This window comes from Polistes fuscatus, unplaced genomic scaffold, assembly GCF_010416935.1.
Source record: "Polistes fuscatus isolate 324 unplaced genomic scaffold, CU_Pfus_HIC Scaffold23, whole genome shotgun sequence".
NCBI lineage: Eukaryota > Metazoa > Arthropoda > Insecta > Hymenoptera > Vespidae > Polistes > Polistes fuscatus.
This window is the reverse complement of record NW_025113100.1, coordinates 2001294-2017187: the sequence shown is the minus strand read 5'-3', so window position 1 is coordinate 2017187 and position 15894 is coordinate 2001294.

The following is a 15894-nucleotide window of genomic DNA, read 5'->3' as shown; positions in this document are numbered from 1 at the left end:
TTTATAAGATGTTATATAAAAAAATAGTCAGAACAGAACACGCAAATACATGAAACTTGAATCGTTTAATCAGTGATATATTTTCATAGAAATTAGTAGAAAAAAATATCTTATAGGTACTACGTATTAAGTAAATATTAAAGCGAACCTAATGGAAAAATGACATTATCGTAATTTTGGTAGTAAAGTTTAAAGAAGAAGAAAATGTTTATACACACATATGTGATATGGCATATTAAACTACATATTATATTTTATATTGTAAAGATGAACTATTATAAAACGTTATAATTCTGAAAAAACATTTTTGTCATTGATTAATCTTCTTAAGGAAAAGGTTTATTCTATGTTTCTGACTTATTCTTGCAGGATATCATCTGTATCATCTATTACGAGATAGTTCGTGTAATACTTATTAAGTGTCCTTTTTCTCACATAGATGAAGTTGAGCAAAGTGTAGAGACTTTGGGGGATTTCTGTATACGCACACAAGCGTAGATATCAGTCGGTTTAATCCATGGTAGAGCATGTGGCAAGGAGCGCGCCAGGTTTCCGCGGTGCGCTCGTCACGAAAAGAAGCCGGAGTATACGCCGTCTTTCTCTGGGGGGTTGGGTTTTCGCGTGCATCGAGGCCACAATAATCCCCTCCGGAAGATGAATCACCCTGTCGGCCGTCTCTCAAGACGCGCTACAGACGATGCTGATGGCAAGATGGAAGCGAATGAAAGGAGCAAGGATAGCTGCTCCACGGGCGTTCCCCTTTTCTTCCCTTTTTCCTTTTTCCCCTTTGGCCTCTTTCACCTCTTCGCCTCTTTCACCTCTTCCTATCTTTTCTCCCTTACCTGCTCCTCCAATACATCTACCCTCTTCGTCGATTCTAACCCCGGATTGCAAAGAAAACAAGAAAATAGAACAGCGGTGGTATAGCGGTACGGTGCTTCTTCCTTTTTCATCCTTTCTTGCAACTACCAAATGACAAGAAAACGAACGGAAGTGTTAGCTGGAAGAATTTCAAGGAACTTTGCGGAAAAAGAAGGGATAACATTATATAGAGTCATTTGCAAAGAAACCCTTAATTATCTTCTATTTCTATGGATATTAAGAAAACTATCCGAGAAAATTTATAACGCAGATATATATTCCTTACAAAAAGTTTCTCTTTTATACTATTTAAGTTATACAAATGTTTGGGGTTGCGTCGGATAGGCCAATTTAGATGACTTACATTGTACACATACTCTATTCTACAATAGAGTTTCGTATTGAAATTCATCAAGGTTGAAAATGCTTGGTCGAGTGCTTTCATTCCAATGATTCACTTTATGTAAATGTTTCGAGGATGTTACAAACTCGCAATGCTACGTCGCAATAACGTATCGCGGTTGCAACGGTGACGTTATACTTGAGTGATTAGCTTAATTTATTTGATTAGAGATATACCGAGCAAAGACGAATTAGTTTTGGACGTTTTCATTTTCCGCTCCAAGTATTTAATAATATTTAGTATTACTTTACAACATAATGAGCGGGACATTACTTTACCGATTAAATCATTTCTTAGCAATGGCATAAGATATTATTCTTACTGTTAATCATTCTTTTAATATCATTATTCGCTGAAGCTTAAATAAAATGAAAATTAAAAACTACAATATAATTGAAGGATTAGAAAATATTAATGAAAAAATACCAAAAGAAATTCTTCGGATGCGTTCGATGGAGAAAACAGAAGCAAGGAATAAACTAAACAGCCAAGAGACAATCAAGTTCTAGTAAGTTTGCTAAAACGAGCTCCGTGGAAGGCAGCCAACAAAATTCTCGACATAAGTCGAGTACCGTTACGGATGAGATCGTTCGAGGGAACTACCACTAGATGCACTGGAAGGATGTTTACACCTGAAACTTGCTGGCACGATCTTTCAAACGATACTTTAGTACTCATACAAACGATCTTGAAAAAGATCATCGATTACCTCGAATGCGATATCGCCAATGTTTTTCTTAAGCCTTCAATCTGGCAAACATCGATATGCATATATGCTTTATTTGATCGGAAACAAATATGCAAATCGTTGCAATCCGCAGAAAATATTGATTTTGTAATATATCTAAATAACAATAGTAATTCTCAATTAATTGAACAAATAAATATATTCATTGCTAATGTTAATGTTTCCTCTTGCAAAGGTTTGTAATTTTTGTCTTTCGTTTTGAAATCTTATTTTTATATGCCATCAAAGGAAACAACGAAAAGAAACCGAATGGCGAGATTGAGAAAACGATTTCATATTCTCTTTTTTGTTTTTCTTCCTCCGTTATCTCTTCCTTTTGCTCATGGGAATCAAAGGAGAAACGCAAAGATAATAGTTTAGAAACGATCGTTAAATACGAACGTGCCATGAGATTCACTCTGCAGAGTGAATTGAACGCGTCGCCAGCTTCGTTTATCTTTGTGATGCTCGGAGAACTGAAAGAGTGAGAATGAAAGAGGGAGGAAAAAGAGGAGGAAAAGGAGAAGATAGAAGAAGAAGAAGAAGAAGAAGAAGATGGAAAAGGTAAGAAAGGAATAAGAGAGAAAGAGGGAAAAACGAAGAGACGAAGAAATTGAATTTGATGCGGAAGGTGAAATGAATTTTTGCGAACGGAGCAGTTTGCAGAGGAACGTGACAAAGCAAAAGGAGAGTCAAAGGTAGAGGAACAAGAAAGTATAGAAGTATAACGGCTAGATTAGGAAAAGCAGCAGTACTTATCGTGCAAGACGCGAAAGCGCTGAAATTTGGTTCTCGAATAACGGATAATTGAAACTTATTAAAATGATTATAAATATTCATAATAATTAATATTCAAAAGTAGGATGAAAATACAAAATCAATTTTTTCGCTTAATATTCGATGAGAGTTTGCAATTAGAATTGTGTTTAGAAAGTAATAGCAAGTTTTTGCGCAAAATTATTAGCGTTTGATTGATATTCTCTCTTTTCATGATCTCCTTCGTCTGAATGGTAGCTTTCGTTAACTTTTTCTACAATTCCATCGTCATTAATCTCGTCAAACGTACCATTAATCATACAAAAAAGCTTTATACGATAAAGTGCGATGATCGATAGAGGAAGAAACTATGAAAATATTTCTTCTCATTGTCCATACTCAATATTATTCATGTGGTCTAAGTCAGATCGTGCATAAAAGGCAAAAATAGACTAGAGTATAATTATCGTAAAATCCTCAACTTTCGCGTAAGGTTGTGCAAACGATATTTTACATAACACAATGATATTGATATACTTACAGATGATACTTAGTTAAATTATTTCGGTACTTATCGTTATCAATGAAACATTGATAAAATATAGATCGTTTCTTGAACCATCTTTAACGCAATTTGTTTCGTATAGAAAAAAAAAAAATTGTATTAGTTAAAAGTTATAATATTACTATAACTAAAGTACTTTTAGTATAACTTAAAAAGCAATTAAAACTTGGGGTATAAAATAACAATTTTTAACGATAAAATGAAATAAAACTTTAAATAATACAGTTATAAATAACAATTTCGTGACTTTATACTTTGAGAATTTTTTCTATACGATGAGACCTCTTTTTATATTATAAATCATACTTTTATTAGAATTTACCAATGTTGATGTAGAAGATATTTCTAGACGTTAACGAGCGAACAGAGCAAGAGAGATAGAGAGAGAGAGAGAGACATTAAAACAGAGTTTTGAAGCTGAATACCGACTATCAGAGGAGAGAGTTCTGTTAGCAAGCTGTACGGCAACGTAGAGCCTTGATAGGTAAAGAGAGAAAAATAAAGGAAAAGAAAGAAAAAAGATAGGATAGGATAGGAAAGCTTTTCTAGCGGTTCTCGTCGAGACTAGACATCTCGCCGCGATGAAAATATTACCCGAGATTTCATTATAGATAGACGACGTGAACCCCGTGCCTCTGGATTGCCGTCGTTCGTTCATTCTTTCATTCTTTTCTTTTTTCTTTTTTCTTTTTTCTTTCTTCTTTCTTTTTTTCTCCCCTTTCCCTTTTCCTTTCTTTCTTTCATTCTTTCCGTTACTCGTCATCCCTCTTTCTTTCCATCCCGTTTCGGTCTGCGGCTGACCCTGCTCTTTAAAATTTCCGTTCCTTTCTCCCTCCTTTTCTTCCTCAAACATCCCTTTAATCCTCCTTACGAGAGATTTACCGAGCACTTTATAAATTATAAAACTAGGCCGCACAGGAAGAAAACCCCGCTAGTAATCTTACATATTTCAAACCTTTTTTTTCTTTCATTTTTCTTGTCTCTCTTTTTTTTTAAGAAACCTTACGAATTTATTCTAAGTAAAAACTTGGTTGCGCGTAGAGAGATGCCACGAAGGGATGACGGTATGTAACACGCCGCTCAATGTCTATTTACTAAGTACTGACATTTCTATAGGAAAGACCAGAGCATCAAATTTATAGCGCGGATACTAGTTTATATTTTTTTCCTAAATTAGACTTCTATCTTTTTCGTAGTAATTTGTGTAAAATCGTAGCTATTGCAATGTTATTTCGAAAATTTACAGATAAAACAATTCCCGAAATCAAATACGATTTGTTTACTCGGAATACGTTAGATAGGATATAAAAAATATTATGAAAATAGGTGCACGCGAAGAGTCGCGACGCGTTGCGATCACTCGTCATTTTTCTCACATTCCTCACGGTACCTATGTATGCATGTATGTATCTAACATACATATGTAGATATGTAGTACGTTACGACGAATGCAAATGCGCACCTGTACGTTTCCGTCTGGCAAAAGCCATAAGTTTTTCCACGGGTTACCCAAATCGTTTTCATAACGCATGACTCGTGAACCCGTTACCGCGTTTTCGCAGAGAAAAGAATTACCGTCTGTGTAAACATACATTCGTTTTGCAAATACCTTTATTGCCATTATTCATATCATACTCTTGTTTTACCTTGTTGCGAACGTCGATTCGTGTCGTGGATTTGAGCTTATAATCGGTCTATGGTTTTAGTGCATTTTAATTAAAACTAATAAATATTTTTGAGACATCAAGATTATAAAAACGCATTATTAATATATGCATTAACGTACACGCGTAAATATATCATACGATATTTTTTAATAAGAAGTCCTGACTTTTCAATTAAATTTACTTGGTACTTTTGTAATATTTGTCTAAGGAATAACGAGAACGAAGCCTTCCATAAACAATGTAACATCAAATTCTATTATAAACGTGTTCACCAAAATTACGAGAGACGCGAGGTAAATATATTCATGTATCTAATTATGCATAATTCGTATGAAACTGTGAAAATGTCAATATTATCGTCAGGCTCGATTTTCAATTAAAGATACAACCATATGATAAACATATTCGAATATAGTAAATTTTCCATACAATGTTATCGTGTTTATTATAGATATTCTAAATTAATTATTATTGTATATTCTCCTATTAGACATAATAAGGTTTTGCATTAAATTTGATTCTTCATCGTTAGCTCGCGATAACCGATCAAAAAATGTTTTCCTAACCAAAGCCGAGCGATTACGCGTCTTATTTTATTCCTTTTTCTAACTTCTTTGATAAAAGCTTTTGTTGTGCCGTGATCGATGAAGAAAATGGTCGTTCAAACGTTCTTATCAATATCGACGGAAAGAGACGAAGCGCGAGTGCAAAAAAGTTGACATAGAACCTCAAGAACTGAAAAAAATTTACACTTCCTATTAAAAAAGTTATATTGTAATATAGAATTTTATATAATTATATTTCATTTTTAATATATAAACATGTGTGTGCCTTCAGAAATGCATTTATATATATTTTAAAGTGAAGCAATTTAAGACACTCAAATAGAAAAGAATCCAGAAGGTTTGATGATAAATCCAACGATGATCACCTGTAACAAGAAGAAAACTATATTAATCATACAATCAAGTGATACAATAGCCTGACATATAAGTGGTCCAATTCGCAGATGCACTTTTCAATTGTGAATCCTTTATTTACTTTTTATCAAATCTCTAATTACTGTTGCAATAAAATTAAATTTAAACGCGTGATTTTACATTAGTAGCACCTGGGCACACGCATAGATGAGAACGCAGAAAGTATAGGGGGGAGAAACGGGAGATTAGTACATTAGAAGTTGAAAATCCTGATCTAAAAAATATGATTAAATACACATAAATACATAACACATAAATATACATTTTTATAAAAATTCATCTAAGCGGCTAAGGACTCTACAATTTATTTGATAAAAAATAGCTTTTAATATCTTTTAATATCTTTTAATATATTTTAAAACCTCGGACGACTCCTTTCATTAAGTTGGCTGTTCTAATAAAAGAACTGGGCTTTGAGCCACCACTTAACTGCTAGAATCTATCCGTCGCGAATGAGTTTGTCTTCTTGCTCATTTATTTATAATATAGAAATATCGATACATCAAAATTAATCGCGATTAGATAAATTAAATACGAAGCAATGCATGTAAGATATTTATTACATGCTTTTCTGGACGAAAAGGAGTAAATAAATGCTCGATTTCATCACTACTAACTACGAACAAAACACGTAATAAAAAGAAAGTGCAGTAATTAATTGCACTATTAATTAAATGAATTTAACCGATGAGACAAGAATACCTATCCTGAACTAATAAAACATACAATATAACATACAATACAATATACAATTTTCATGAGTAATTCCAAAAGAAGAATTACTCATGTGCTCGTCAATAATTTATTTAAATAATTACAACCAGTAGCTCGTGCCGATTAGGACCTTTCATCCTCGACATGATTGAGCTCTGGAGGGACTTTAAATTTTTTGACTCACTGCGTAAGAAGTTCTACGATGGCTCCAAAACACTCCTACTTCGCAGCAAGTGTTGTAGTCTCATCATCGAAGAATGCCTCAATATGGTATAGGAGAAAATGCATCGAAGATCCATCGAAGATCCACCGAAGATCCATCGATGAATTCATCCCACATCTTTGATAAGGTAGAAAGTCCGTCGTCATATCTGTAAAATAAAATAGAACAAAACGATAAGTTATATGTATTATGATCCAAAATCATAGCAAGCAAAAACGAATAAAATGTTAATAAAAATTGATACTTACAATGCATTCCAATGGGATAAGACTCAATTGCACCATGGCGATGCACCTCGCGTGAATCTAAGAACGCGGTATAAACGAAAATAAGAAACTATAGATGAGTTTCTTATCGCGAAACCGAAATTTTATTATACGGCGAACAACACTGATTCTAATTCGCGTATGATTTTAATTTATTATGCGCCCGATCACTGATTCTACAACTGCTTCCATAGACTGCTTTGCACACAGTCAATGCAAGTAAAAAAATCTTCATTGATGCACTGATTCTAATACGCGAACAGTCTCTGCGACTGTTTAAAGATAAAAATACAACTTTACTCGAACAAAGTCTAATGCAATTACTGCTTTGATCGCAGTCAATTTAATATAAAAAAATTCTAATACAATCGCGTAACACGAGCGAATTGAAATGAACGAACGAACGTGCTTCTAATCCGTGATTTTAATTATCTATTTAAACGATAAAACACTCCCGAATATTGCTTCACGCACGATTGCAATCTGAAACAGAAATAAAAAAGGATACTATTAATATCATTACTATTACTGAAAACCATTAAAATGTTTGTGAAATTATGAGATACAAAAAAAAACTTACTTCGAATCTTCAACGATGAATGCACGATGGGTCTCCTACCCTTAGGATGACGATGAATAAAATAAAATAAAAGAAAAACTCTGAAAAGCTGAAACATACTAAAAATTATATTACATACAATTAAATATTACAATATTTCCTGAAATCATTCCTGAAGGCATAGCACACTTTAAAATATATATATATATTGTATATAAAAGTATTCTAAAATAAAGAATCAATGTTAGATATAAAAAGTTGTCTAATCAGCAGTTGTCGAATGTTGTAATTAGATAACGTTATAAAGAAAATCAATAAATAGTTTAATACGTCACGTTCGTTAGATCATTACTCGGTGAATGACGGAAGGGGAATGAGATCTCTCTGCGTATATCTCGTAGAGGTATCGAATGCTCGGTGCTCGACTGTTTACGTTTCGTTTCGACGGTTATTCTTCTGTTTTCACCTCGAGAAAGACCTACAAATATACATACACATTCATAGTTGCTTGAGGTGAATGTTTTGTTTTCTTTCTCTCTCTCCCTCTCTCACTCTCGTTCTCATTCTTTCTATACATTTCTACATGGCTTAAAAAAAGAATAACGCTTACCTCAATGAATATGAAGATAAAAAAAGAGTAAACACAATTATTAGAACGGGTGTATTAATTCGTTCTGGACTCTACAATGCTCGGAAATCTAAGAGAAATAAAAAATAAAATTACATTAGTACAATATAAAGAAAATCAAATACATGAATGTATGTGAACGAGTGGTTAACCTATACTTATGTATATATGCCTGTATGTGTGTGTATGTGATAAAAATCAAATTTAACACGAAATACGATCTTTGAATACATAATTATGAAAAATAATTAATTAGAGTATCATTAGAGATGGTAGTAAGTATTATTAAATTTTTAAGCTTAAATAACGTTCGGTAAATATTACAGTAATTTCTCTTTTCTTGTTTTATCTTTAAAATTTTTCACTTTGATCGTATTTTATTAAATTTGCATTTTTTCTTTTCTATATAATGCAGTTTAAAAGTATTTCATAATAATTAATAGATATTATATTTTTTACTAACTTAGTATTCTTATTTTTCCTATTTCTTTATTTTTACTTATTTTATATAAATGTAAAATCACGCGTTTAAATTTAATTTTATTGCAACGGTAATTAGAGATTTGATAAAAAGTAAATAAAGGATTCACAATTGAAAAGTATATCTGCGAATTGGACCACTTATATGTCAGGCTATTGTATCACTTGATTGTATGATTAATATAGTTTTCTTCTTGTTACAGGTGATCATCGTTGGATTTATCACCAAACCTTCTGGATTCTTTTCTATTTGAGTGTCTTAAATTGCTTCACTTTAAAATATATATAAATGCATTTCTGAAGGCACACACATGTTTATATATTAAAAATTAAATATAATTATATAAAATTCTATATTACAATATAACTATACTATATATACTATCAAAGTATATGTCATATACTGTCGAAGAATATTGCATTCTTTTATAGTATTGTACCGTAGAATTCTTGCTCCCTCTTCCCGTATTGCGTTTGACGGCTATTTGACGTTTATTAAGTTTTTTATTCGCTGTTTAAACTGGCTCTTCCCTTCTCTTTTTCTCCGAGTCTCTCTTGCTCTTTTCTTCTCTCTTTGCGGGCGTATTTAATTAGCTATTTTTTTTTCTCTTAATGGTAGCTCGCGGTTATATCTCGTTTAGCTCAGCTAAGCCATAAGTTTTGGCTCTTAAGCGACATGAACGTTTATTAAAACTTCCTCATTCGGTACGAATTAAACGCGTTTCTCGTGGAAAAATGTTTGAGATTTAATATTACTCCGTTAAAAGTATGCACAAAAGTCAGTCTATATAAATGTGATCAACTTCACTCATTTTGTAAATTTACTAAAATTCAACGATAGGATAAGAAAATCTATGAAATTATCCAGTGCACAAAAAGTTCTACATGGCTAGCAGCATTAGGTAATACGAGAAGGATTATATTACGAACGAACGATATTGACGATTAGAGGCCGCTTAAATGGCGTATCTGTTTAGACGAGCAAACGGTGTCGTATAGTATACATTTGCAACGGACAGCTATCAAGTAATACTAACAGGGCTTTATCATTTGTGTACACCATATACATATTATTCCATGACGTTTCAAGTTAATCTCCGTTTATGTTCACATTGTTGATCATGTTACTCCATTGATAATATATCTTATTGTAAGTCAAAAATGTAAAATAAGAACATGCATGAAATACTGCATTAGTTAAATAAAATTGTGTCAAATATTTCTTTCTCTACCGGGTGGCTGCCTGTAGGACAAAGTGCCTCTGTCTATTTCAGAAGGGGCCCCTATTGTTTCCAAGACAATGCGAGCTACTTGGAGTTAGACTACATTGTGCTGTCCGAGGGCCTGCAGTTACACTCCGGGACCGCGATGTCAGATTAATTAGATTTCGAAGTGGATGTATCTTGACGGATTTCGCCGCGGACACTCCAGAGAGACCGAGAAAACTTCTTTGCCGTCTTTTTCTTCTCTTTCTCTTCGTATCACCGACGAATCTTTTCGAATTAAATGACGATAGCTCGGAGACGATTTGTTTGCAACGCGAGCACGCTAAAATCAAATAAATTCAAGGAAGTTTTTCAATTAAAAATTCTAGCTTTTCTCCAAACAATGAAATTCATGAATATACATATTGGCACTTGGAGACTACATTGTGCTGTCCGAAGGGCCTGCAGTACACTCCGGGACCGCGAGTCAGATTAATTAGATTTCGAAGTGGATGTTCTATGAAGGATTTCGCGCGACACTCCAGAGAGACCGAGAAACATTCTTTGCCTGTCTTTTTCTTCTCTTTCTTCGTATCACCGACGAATCTTTTCGAATATAATGACGATAGCTCGGAGACGATTTGTTTGCAACGCGAGCAACGCTAAACAAAATCAAATAAATTCAAGAAGTTTTTCAATTAAAAATTCTAGCTTTTCTCCAAACAATGAAATTCATGAAAATATACATATTGGCACTTGGAATCACACTCTTGTCAAAGGCACAAAGCATTGATCGTTCATTTCTGGTTCGATCGATCGAATTCAACAACATCGATAGTTAGACAGGTATATGCTTTCGACCGAATTCTCTCTATCAATGTGCCGGATCGATTTCGCTTTCACGCCTTGCTATTTCGTCCGTGAAGCATAAAGGTCGAAGCGCAGGCAATTGCGCGGCACATAAACGTTTCATGGTTATATGTATATGACCGTTCGCTGGCTAACAAGCACGCCTATACGAGCGCGTCTAACGAAATCTGTCAGTGGTGTCTAATTAGAAGAGAACGCTTGAAGGCGAGTTTACTGCACCGTTTAATGATGCACCTTACGTATGCCGTCTTTGTCGTTTTGCTTTCGTTCCACGCTGAATATCCACGACCATAATTTACCGAGATACTCGACTCATTCAATGTGTGCACATTTCTTTTTTTATTCTATAATTACATTTTCTTTCTTTTCGAGGACTTTTCTTGTCTTTGAATATCTTTATCCTGCAGATAAAACGTTAACAAAAATAATCATTTATCAAAAGTATACGAACTTATAATTAGAGACGAGAAGTGTATGTTCTTACGATATTTCTTATGCACTTGAAAATAATGTATTTTGTAAATTGTAAACGAAACGAAGGTTTCCTATACTCGACGTTGGCCACCCTTATCCGTGTTAGCTTACAAGAGAGGGTGTCTTTTTTCTCATCTGTATTAGTTATGGAATATCTCAAAATAAATAACTTGGTACGATAGCGAATGTGACGAATTTTCTGGAATTATTGAAAGAAATTTGTTCTTTTCATTTTCTACATGTTATATCAATAGACATATCTCCATACTAATGAACGCTAAGTATTATTATCAATGCTAAAATTTATAATTACAATTATATCCGTAATACGTATCCATTAAAATTCTTATTTTTCAAGATTCGTTATTCTCTATCAAAACGATTCTTCGAGAACAACTTGGAAACTTTGGACGTCATTGAATTTCAATTTATTGTATCTCGATCACGTTGGCAAGCAATCACGATGGTTCTATCTTCGCCATAATCGATGAACTGCCGTAGGTTCTTACCTCGATGCTTCATCAATGATACCGACTACACTGACAATGAATTGTATTTGAATTGTGTGCGTTCCGCTCTCTATTTCCCATCTCTTCTGTGTATCTATGCAGGCAAATACTACGAAACGGATGATTTTCATAAATATTAATGTTAATCAATACCTATTTAGAATGCAATAATTTATAAACTTGTTCATAAACTTTTCACAGCTACTGCGAAGATGAAAGATATCGTTGAGATAAAATCGAATCTGTCGTCAATATGAATAGATACTGTATATTCAGAATACTTTGAATTAGAATAGATTCTTTAAAAATAGGCGAAGGTAACAGAGAAATATATTCACGCAACAGGTGTGCCTTGCGTAGTTGCTCTTGACGAAAAGCTCGCCAAGATATCGAGAGAATATCACTTAATAATATGAGATTATCAGTTGGTCGGTGTGTCGTCGTTACTAAAAATGATATCACCAAGATAATCAAATAGGTACGATAAAACGGTAACACAATACTAGTATTTATAAAGTATACTTAATACATCGGATATATATTTTTCAACGTTTTTATATAATGAAATCGATATTTCTTCTAAGATGAAAGATATGCAAACATTGCGATCGCTATTGTAATCGGTAGAAAAACGATAAGCTAGAACATTTGTACAGCTGTTACAAAAGAGAAAAGTTAATAGTAAAGTTTGTACGTAAAAGGAAAAACAAGGCGTAACATCGAGAAAAAAGTTAGAAATTGCGGTCATCGTTCGGTTGTTGCTAATTTAACCCAGACGAAAAAGTAAAACAGACGATGGAAAGGAAAGCAAAAGCAACGGGGTTAAGGGTTGGGATTTGGGAGGTTGCGGGACGTTGGGGGTTTGGTTAAACGAGCGACGATAATTCGTAGTCAGCGGTCGGGAGATCTAATTGCGAACGGCCGAACGTGTTCTATATAGTACATAGGCGAATGGAACAATAGCCTTCGCTCGAGATAGACACCAATTAGCTTAGACATAATCGAATAATACCTACACACGCGTATCGTCTTTTCGCGTACGTATAACTTATGTATAGTTACCTATCACGTATGTAGATGAAAACATATGGTATGAATATAAAGTGTGAATAATCCGAGATAGAGAAATGTAAAAATGTATTAGTAAACGTAGGCAAAGCTGACGAGCAAACTATACAGATGTGAACTTTATAGTTTTATTTTAGAAAACTTAACGAAGGTTAAAAAATGTGCACCCGGGTAATTCATTTTCTAAATTTCACTTTTGACGGCATCTTTCAACTATTATTAAGACTACTTATACGTAGCGTAATTGTGATATATAATTATGAAATTTTTTCATTTTTGCGGGTGTTAGTATACGCGTGAAAATTTGTATATCGTCTTAAAATTGACACGCGTGTATATAATATTTAAGGACTCACACAATAACGTTTAAACGCGTTCGGATCGACACACATGTGCAAATGCATTTAGGTAGACGTATTTCATATTTCACGGTAAATTTTCACCAATTTAAAAAACCGCTCTCCCTTTTGACTATGGCAAGCTTTTACGGTGGCTCTTAACGCTACAGTCTCGTAGCAATTACGCTCGTAAAGCGAGCAGTTTCGCGGCGCGTTTTCACCGCAGTAGAGTCGAATCCGTGTTCGTTCGTCAGTGATCCGGTTCAAAAAGTGATCTTTGTGTTATTCACTGGATAGCCGTATTTGTTTAATTGCATTATATTTATTCTTAACTCGGGCGAAATGATATACAAGCTCGCGCCCGTACGTAATTGCATATGTAAAATAAATTGACCATTTGAAATGAAAGCTTTTCACTCTGACGATCGCGCAGAACCGCCTGTCGATTCCGTCAACGAAACGATATCTCTTACGAATTTACGGTAATTTCTTATGAACCTTCCATATTGAACCTTTCGAATAGTATGAGCATATATGTGTACCTATATGATTCTATCTAGGTTTATGGATGAATTACTTTGGTAAAAACATTCCTATAAAAGTTTATTCTCTACCATTTTATTTCATACATTTTATGTCCATATGTTGCATTTTCTCTCTTGATGTATAAGTATTATTGTTATTGTCGTTTTGTATTCTCTACAATTTCATATTTTTTTGATAAGTATTCATTAAATTGCAAGCTCGTGATGGGCGAGAGCTATGGAAGGATATGAAATATAAATGTTGAAATGATGAATATAAAATACAAAATAAATATACTCTGTAAAGCAGATTTCTAGAAAATCCCGTAATATTTATTATATTTTATGTATATATTTATTTACGTCAAATCGTTTTTTCTTTTATATTTGACACATATTTTAGATCCTTCTTTCGTATTTTTTTTTTACGAATATTTCCCTGTAATAAATTTGAAGTAGTTCGAAAAAAAAGGAAAAAACGAACGTTCGTTCGTTTCGATCATCTAATTTTCTATCCAATTAATTTTTTACTCATAAAGATACATATTTATTATAAAAATGAATCTGTGCTCGGATTAAGAGAAAAATATAGATGCATACATCTTTCTATTTTTTTTTTGTTACCCTCGAACTATGTAGTATGCAACAAGTTTTCTTCAAATAAAAAAATAAATCGATTTGTCGTTTCGTGGTTTGTTCTTTCATGCTTTACTGAAAAATTGAAAAAACTATAGATGATGCATGTACCTATATATAAATAAAACTTGTATACCATATGGATTTTTGTCAGCATTCGGAAAATGTGTCGCATCGAATGGTTTTCGCGTACGCAGTCTTACTTTTGTTTATTTTTTCCTTACCTTCATTTAGTTCGTTTATTTGGAAAAATATGACATTTTATTCGGACATATGTAAGTACATATGAACGTATCGTACATATACATCGCATCACTCTTCTGAATTAGAGCTTTTTTCCTCAAACGTGGAACACGAATACCTTCGTCACTTGGAACCGGCACGTTTTGTTGCTTTCCTCGAGCACGATGTATCGTAAAAGTCTGTCTCGTTTTTCGAAGTACGTGCGCTTTGAGTGTGACCCTTATGCCAAGATCTATCGAATATATTGAACTTCCAATAAAACTCTATTTTGTAATTCTCCTTGTATGTAGCTTTAATCAGCCAATCTCTATACTTTTTTATTTTTTTCGTTCTTTCGTTCCAATTGAATAAAATTGATCAATGAGATAGACATAGGATATCTGCTGAATGATTTATTCATTTAATATATGTGTCCCTGTGTGCGTACAATGATTTTATTTTATGCAAATATTTTATATCATGCACGCGCGCGCGTATATTAATTAAATTGTAATTTATTTATGGAGTGTTATCTTTTCATTAATTTGAATTGGACTGAAATTATGTTGGAATGAAGATTATAATGTAACAAATAATAAGAGATCTTGTTACATTGATCATTTTCTCCGAAATTTATATCATTCAGTTATAGAGATAATATATTAGTTAAAAACCAAACTTATATTTCATTGAACGACATTGAATAAGCTAATTTTGAAAGAAAAAAATCAGCATGATTTCTTATTCGAAGCTGACAATACGGTAAAATGAACGTTACTACATCTGATTTTAGTCGTTATCAGAAGGAATCATTTTCGTGAGATTAAAACGCGGAGAGCGCAGTAGTCTCAGCAGCTAGTCTTGACTGTGGAGTTAACGGTGGAATATGTAATTAATTAGAGCGCTGCTCAATAGAATTCAAAAGTTCTCGAGGAAACAATTTCATCAAAATTAAAGCCACCCTTCTTACTACGGGTCAGCTCAACCGGGTCTACATGGTATTTGCGTTTAATTAAAGTATCACTCGGTCATTTATTCAAGTATCTTTTTGATTTGGAATAAGTTCGAACAAGTTAAGTGTGAATTTGTGACTCTTCCCTGCGAACTTTGCTCTTTAATTTAATTTTATCTCATGCATACTCATGATACTTTCCAAGTTGAATAGCTTAACAAAAAATAATTCGCTTATTTGAAAAAACGTTGATTAAATCAAAGTTTA